Raw genomic sequence first — 7,950 nt, 5'->3', positions numbered from 1 at the left:
TATATATAGATCGATTGTTTTGCACGTTGCATCGTCCCTGTTGATTACAGTCAATAAGGCAGGTGTATATTGCGATGGACAAGATTCTATTCAAATCGTTTTCCCCTTCATCTCCTTATCCGCCTTCCCCCTCCCCGCCATTGAATTCTTGTGAATATTTTTTTTACTTTTATCAGGGACAACTCATCATCGTGTTTCGTTGGAGGCCCATAGAGAGAAAGGTGGAGGATGTATTATAGCCTTTAAACAAAAAAACAAAAAAAGATGAACATCGCACGTTGGCACACATCGAAAGGTGTGAGAGATGATGAGGAAAAAGAAAGAAGGAGGAAGAAAACAACGTTGGTCGTCACACATAATCAAAACAGCCATCGCGTTAAGGGATTATAGGAACACGATGATTGGCCTCTAATTGAATGAAGATACGCCTCCCCTCTTGATATTTTCTTTTTTTTTTCTTCTTCTTCTTTTCTAATCTCGAGTCTCGTAAATCAAAAGCATCAAGATCGTCCGAGTCCGTCAAAATATTGGATTTACGACAGTGTCGTATAAACGCGGGGAGAGATAGAGAGCTGGATATCAACTTGGATATCCACCTCGAGTTTGTGTGATGAACGCAGCTGCAGCATGCGATTTATAATTACAAGGTGGACGGGGGGGTATTCATTAGTGTGTGGCTTGCATGTGTTTATATTCCAATCAAATAAGAAACAAATTTCAATTGCAAATGACAAGAACAGCAGACGTGCGAAACAGTTGCAATTTGAAGTCTGAGTGGTCAGCAGCCTTGATCGATTGCAACAGCAGCTAGTCGTGATTAATTCATTTCTATATCTCTTGAATCCAATCTGAAATGAAATAGAGTCGCGGTTCTCGAGCGCTGCGGTCGGTTCTTCTGGGAAGTGTAGACTCTTATTGCCAAACTTCTGTTTATACATGCAGAGTAGATAATATACGTGACTGGAAAGCCAACCACAGGCGCAAATGACGTAACGGTAGCCGCGTCATGTGATGAATTCAATTCAATTTGATCACAGTCAATCTACAATATAAAATAGGAGGAAAACGAATGAAAATATCAAATCAGCTGATTTAGAATGTGCCACCCATGACTGATTTGAGCGAATATTTCTCGCATTTTTCCTCACATTGCGCCTGTGAATCTTGGACACGGCGATGACGTGCGGATGTGATAAGATTTAATTGATATACACTGTGCCGACAGCAACAACGGAAAAAGGGAGATGCAGCATCCCCCCCAACCCCCAAAAAAATGAATGTGTAAAAGACACAAGGCCGCGTTCGCCTACTGTTTATTTACATATGCGTATACAGCCGTACACGAAAAAAAATATATTTATACATGTATTCAACGGTTAGAACGACAGGGTCCATTTTGGTCAGCATTATTGGCACGTTTGCATCTTGATAACGTTTGAAACGCGCATCAACCACTAAAGTCCCGGAGCTGACACTTGAAGCGCCGCTCCCTTTGCTTTTTGCTGCAGTGGCTCTCGGCCAACCAAATAATAAGCCATTCTTTTTGCCTTCCTTTCTTGTTAGTAAAATAGGCTACACAGAAAGACCTGGAAAAATGTAGAGAACATCATTGGGAATTCATCGTGATGCTCACGAGGGCATGACAGAGCCAGCTGAGCGGAATATTTCAATCCGGTTGGTGGCTATTCGAACCAGTAGCCGGAACACTAGTCATCATTATAAGTCGTCTCCTGCAGCGCCATTTTTTCCAAAAATTTATTTATTTTTTTAATTACAAAAATCTATAATGCCTCACTGTCTGCTGTACATAGTCCCCCCCTCCCCCACCATTTTTAAAAGCTCTTGTTTTCTAGAGAAGAGATCCCCGGGGTCGCTTGCTTGTCTTCAACACCTTTGCACTCCAAATATTGACAGTAGAGAAGACAAAGGGGATATGGTCCTGGCAGTCCGCACGTCCAATGCTGCCCAGCCATCGTATATATAAGAAACTGCATTATAACTGTAAAGATTAACAGACCCTATATACAGCTCAACAATCTGTGCTTTTTTCATTTTCTTTCAATTGAAAGAGCACGGGCGCGACGAGACGAGACGGAAGTGAATGGATGAATCTCTTCTTCTTTTTTCCCTCTTCATAGGCCATCGAGTTAAGCACACAACCACCAAAGGGTTATACACACACACACACACAAGCTTCTGAATAGCCTTTTTTTTTTTTTTTTCAGGCCTCATTCAGCAGCCAAGTAGCAGCCAGCAAGATCCCATCATCATCTTTTGGTCCTTTTTTTTTTCTTCGTCTTGGTGGGGGGCTAATGCCCAGTGTCGCCGTGCTTATATTTTTGTACACACCCCCCTCCTCTATATTCACCTGGAAAAAAAAAAAATGGTGAGTTTTAGGCCTATGAATGTGGATAGGAGACCCTGGAGACTTGAGGTCCCATTTATTTTGTGCTGGAACAAAAAGTGTTTTTAAAATATAGTTTTTTATTTTGTGTTTCTTTCTTTGTGGTCTATTGGGCTGTGTATAGGCCACTGTGTGTTTGATAGGCTATGGGGTCATATACACATCTATGCGCAGTCCCATCAATTTATATACCTATAGAGCCTTTATTATGGTCAATGCGTATGTGTACATCAGCCAACTGAAGCGCTTGTTGGTTTTCCATGACTGACTTAAATCTGACTCTAATCCTCTTGTTTGGACTGTTGGTGAACAACAGGAAACAATGTAGTCTATATACATTTTGGATATATATATGGCTATAATAAATGGGCAGTATATTGTATACGATCTCTGATGGAACTGGGCGGATGGCACAAGTAATGGAGTCACGTCTAAAGAACAATGCCATGTGCGCTGTCTATAGCTGAGAGTACGATGACATTTATGTTGAAACTGTATAGAAGGAAACAGACTGGAAGGTTACAAACTGTGTTAATAATGGATGCCTCTGATTGATCGACGCAGTCTTAGATCTTATGCCGACGCGATATGCAATCGTGTTTTTTATTTAAAAAAAAAAGGCGTTGGCTCAATATTTCGTCCCAATCTTCATCGCGATTCGTCAAAGCAAAAAAAAAAACATGTTTATTATGGATGCAAATACATCATTTAGCGTACAGCAATTTATGCAGTATATAGAAGAATGTAAACATAAATTCATTTTTGTTTTTTAAATAGATAAATTGATTCGAAAAGTCACTCACCCCACTCGCCAAAAGGAAAGGAAAGGACAAGCTTACATATATACACGAAGGCCAACGAATCGTGCTGTTCTATATAGGATGCGAGATGACGGGGCTAGAGCAAACGTTATCTCTCTCCCAGGACCTATATAATAGAAGTTGGAGAGACAAGAGACAACGAAGAGAAGGGGGGAGAAGGAAAAACAAAACAAAAGAATTGTCACAGTTTTATAGATCCATGGTGGCTTGGTCTTTACTACATTCAGGAGTAATAGCCGCACGGCTGGTGCTCTACTCCGTCCGGCCCCAAAAACTGTTGAAAATTCAAAAAAGAAAAAAGGGGGACACATACAGTTTGATAGTTGTAGACGCATTTCATGCATACATAGCCGCCGTTTGATGTTATCTGACGACGGTCACTATATATATATCTTAATACGCATTCAAACTGTGTATATATATAGAGCCTAAATAAAATATAGGCCTACATGCAGTTCTTCGTTTCCCTTTTATTTTTTTTTATTCTCTTTTGTTCAAACGTGCTGCACGCAGGGCCGTGAAACATACGACCATACTGTGCTGTATATGTATTTATTATTATTATTTACTAAATGCACCACCAACATAGGTAGGCTATATAGTAGCACCAGCTGTCTGTTTATACATATAGTGTGCCCAACACTATCAAATAGAGCAGCCTATTATAGGCTATATCTAAATAGATATATAAATATGTGTTTTAATTCGAAGGAGACTTCAACTTGACTGAGGCAGTTTAACACAAATAGACACACATGTATACAATATATTACTATGGCGTCTAGTATAGTCTAGTATAGTATATATAAAAGAGAAGAAAGAAAGAAAAAGAAAAATTAAAGAATATAAGATGAGGGAAAGAAGAACGGGCGAGAAAATCGAGAAAGGTATAAGGGGAAAAAAAAAAACGGGGAACTTTATCAAGGTTCGGGATCGGTGCTGCTCCGTCTTTTTCTCTTTTGGACAGACGGGCCAGCAAGCTAGAGCTGGAACGCGAGACAGAAAAAAAAAAAAAAAACGTGGAACATGTGCCATCTTTCTCCCTTATTCACCCACCACCCTCTTTCTTTTAGTCTTCAACAGTAAACAGCTATACGTGTGTACGTTCCGTATAGGACATGTGATAAATGTTTTCTCTGTAACGTTCGAAATAACATTCGAGTTCTTCTTTTCTTTTTTTTTTTTTGACATATACTGCCCTTTTGCCTTTTTTTTTTTCCTTCCTTCTTCTTGTGTTTCCTTCACTGTGGGCCCCCCTCTCTTCTTATATATATAATACATATATATATACTGTGCTGTATTCGATCTACAACTTTCTCTTCCGCCTGGCCGCTAATATTAATCGATTGCAATTGGGTTCAAACTGCTGATTACCTTTGCGATTAGATTAGCCCTTCGTCGTAGATCAATCTGTCTCCGACTTCGGGTCCACACTATATATAACAACGATATAGTAGCCCAGTATACTATAGTATATACGTATAACTTATATATATACGTTTACAATGTCCCCATTTAAAAACAATAATAAAATCTATTAGAGTCGTCCATACAACTGCGCAGTTTCTATTGCAACACGTTGCATCAATTGGAAAGCCCCAAAAAATGTAAATGTTTCAAAACTATGATTGCCGCCATTTTTAAAAAAATGAAATTCAAAAATGTTGAATTGAAGCCTTCATGATTTCGGTGTGTGACTGGCCGTGTGAAATGCACGCATGCTAATAGTGATGAGGGGGGTTGTGTCAGAGAGAAGGATGGACCAAAAACGAATAGATGGATGAAAGAAAAAATAATAATTCTAGAAGTGAAATGCCGCTGCCTTAGGGTTGACGTCACTCTCTTGTCTCGCCATCTCTCTTTGATGCATAGTCCTCCTCGGCTTACCGGATAAAATATTCTTCTTTTCCCTTTTCTTAATGGACGTTTAACCTTCTTTTCTTCTGCTTCTCTTTTTCCCGAACTATTTTTTTTTTTTGTTGTTGAAGAAAATCAAATAGCAGCCATTTGCCGAGAGCTGCTAGAATATAAGAGTGTGTTTATTATCATACATCCACCAACGACGCGTACATTTAAGAAAGAAAAAGAAAAAAAAAGAAAAGAGGAGGAGGGTATATAATACAATAGAAGGAGATGGCCACTTTGTGCTGCCACTGCGTCCGCATAAGCGATGGCAGTCAGCAAGACGAGTGAACTTATAAATGGTGGCATGTACACACACACACACATTGACCTTAAACTGACCTGGCGGCATTGGATAGAGAAAACAGTCGGGCCGTTTAAGAGCGGAAAAAAAAATGTATTTAAGGCGAGGCAGAGGTTATATATTGTATATGTACAGAAAGGCAAATGATGGGGAAAGAGCACTTACTTGCCAATCATTGCTGCGGTGCAACATGTCAAAAGGCATGAAATACTTTCTTATATACATTCACTTGCTGTCCATCCCTTTTCATCCTGCGTATAGACCCTTTACATACCGCCAACATTTTTGTCTTTCTCTCTTTTTGACAAGAGAAAATAACTCGCATCTTTATCCGTCTATAATATAAACTTCCCCCTCCGAAGTTGATTTCCCGGTTGAGATTAAGACGTTATATATATCTTCCGTACTGATCAACTATCTTTCCCCCCCCCCACACACACACATGACCTTTCTCCCAATTTCTTCTATACTTTTCCAACTACTCGCCGCGTCTTTTAAAAACAGTAAAAAAAATAAAAAAAATTAAAAAAATAAGAATGTATTCATCATTTTATAGACTGGCATATTGAGAGGTATAAATCGATTGGCTGCGAAACGATTCGATTCGGCAAATTTCCACACACGATGCCGCAGCACGCGAAACACAAAGGGCTTTATGTAATAATATCTATCAAAGTCTTTTGTATATATATGTACTGTATACCCATTCTGACTGTGTGTATGCATCATACATATATAATCCATGCCGTGTATAGGCCATAGAGAGTTTTGGGAATGAGCTGCTGGGTGCTGGAATATATACGGAACTTGCATTCTTTGCGGGATCTCTTGCCGCGCGCGGCCACTATAACGCAATGACATTTACTGCCCTCATAGGCGAGCGGGGATATCATCATGATGGATGTCAACTCTTCATCGTCCCTTCCTCCATGTATATTATATATACTGTATACGCCATTTATGCATAAGCTATAGCTCGGACCTTATAGGCTATATATATACGAGTAAACATCCAACCCCGACTGATTTTGATTACAGATAATGCCGGCCATAGAAGACGACCCGACTGTTTGTTGCATTTTTGTTTTTAAACATATAATGCACGAGCATATATATATATATCTAAGACTATATGGAAAAGAGGCTTCTATATACACACAAGAGTTTGATTTTTGCTGCGTGAGAAGGACGAAGAAAGGAGGCCCTGGCGATATGCGATTTCTACCGCTAGATAAGAGATAATATAACATCCGTATTAAATTTTATGTGATGTTGTCGTTTCCTCCTATATAACCTCAACTCCCCCCGTCTTCTGTATGTATGTATATGTTTGCCCATCTTCCTCTTTTTGTCTGTTTTCTCTGTTGGATATATGCGTTTTGCTGGCTCCTGCTGCTGCCGTTGTTTTCTTGCTCTCGCTGTTGCAGCTTCTGCTATGTCGCCTGATGGAACGTTGACATGATGCATGAGCTAGAAGTTCGTCTTTTCCCCTTCGTTATCAAGACGAGATATCACCGTTTGTGCTATAGAGTTTCTTCTTCTTCTTCTTTCTCTTTTACTTCCCAGAGTTTTCAGCCATCACATCGCTGCTGTGGACATTTTTTTTTGTTTTCCTGCTTTCCTTTTCCTCTCGCCCTCTTCTTTTTTTTTGTTTCCCTCTTTCTTCGTCGTCTCTTTTTTTTTAAGGGGTGGTTAGTTTTCTTTCTCGCGTTCTGGAACTCCGTGACACGGTGGTTGGTTAGTGAGCGGCCAGCACGCAAATCAACAGAGCGACAGTTTGATTGTATCCGATATGGCATCAGAGATGAGACAAGAACAAAAAACAAACAAAAAAAAAAGGATAATGAAATACAAATCTAAATATTAAAAAAAAAAAAAAACAAACAACAGATACACACACACAAACATACAGAAAAAGAAAAGAGAAAAATATATAACCGTCACCCCCCTCTGACGCTACCGAAGCGACCGCAACACACGACGACACACGAAGATGGAATAAATAAGGAATTAAACTATACAGGGTAAATAGACTGATGTATACGCAGAACCAGAATAGGACAAGAAAAAAAAACAAATCAAGCAAAGAAATTCTTTTATTTTGAAAGAGACAAAACAAAAGGGGAAGAGAAAACGCGGACAGCCACTCGACATAGTTTGTTCTCACGATCGAATCTAACTATATATAATAGATGAAGCCAAAAAGATTGTGTATACAAGCGACAAGAACCTTTGACAATCCACCAAACCACGAATTAAAAAGAAAAGACTTGGCATTCTCAAGGATATAAGCAATGGATGTACAATAAACACGTCGAATAATGAGCAAACACGCGCACGACCGCAAGAGTTCCAAACGCAGCGTCTATATAGTCTACCTATAGACTATATCAAACAAAACAAAATGCTAGAAACAAGTTTTTTTTTGTTTTTTTTTTCCTTTTCCCGTTGATCCCGTTTGTATATATATAGTCTACTCAATTATATTTACTTTGTATAGTTTATACATTTTAAGGGTC

This window comes from Daphnia magna, linkage group LG4 (genome assembly GCF_020631705.1).
Source record: "Daphnia magna isolate NIES linkage group LG4, ASM2063170v1.1, whole genome shotgun sequence".
Lineage (NCBI taxonomy): Eukaryota > Metazoa > Arthropoda > Branchiopoda > Diplostraca > Daphniidae > Daphnia > Daphnia magna.
This window is presented reverse-complemented; position numbering follows the sequence as displayed.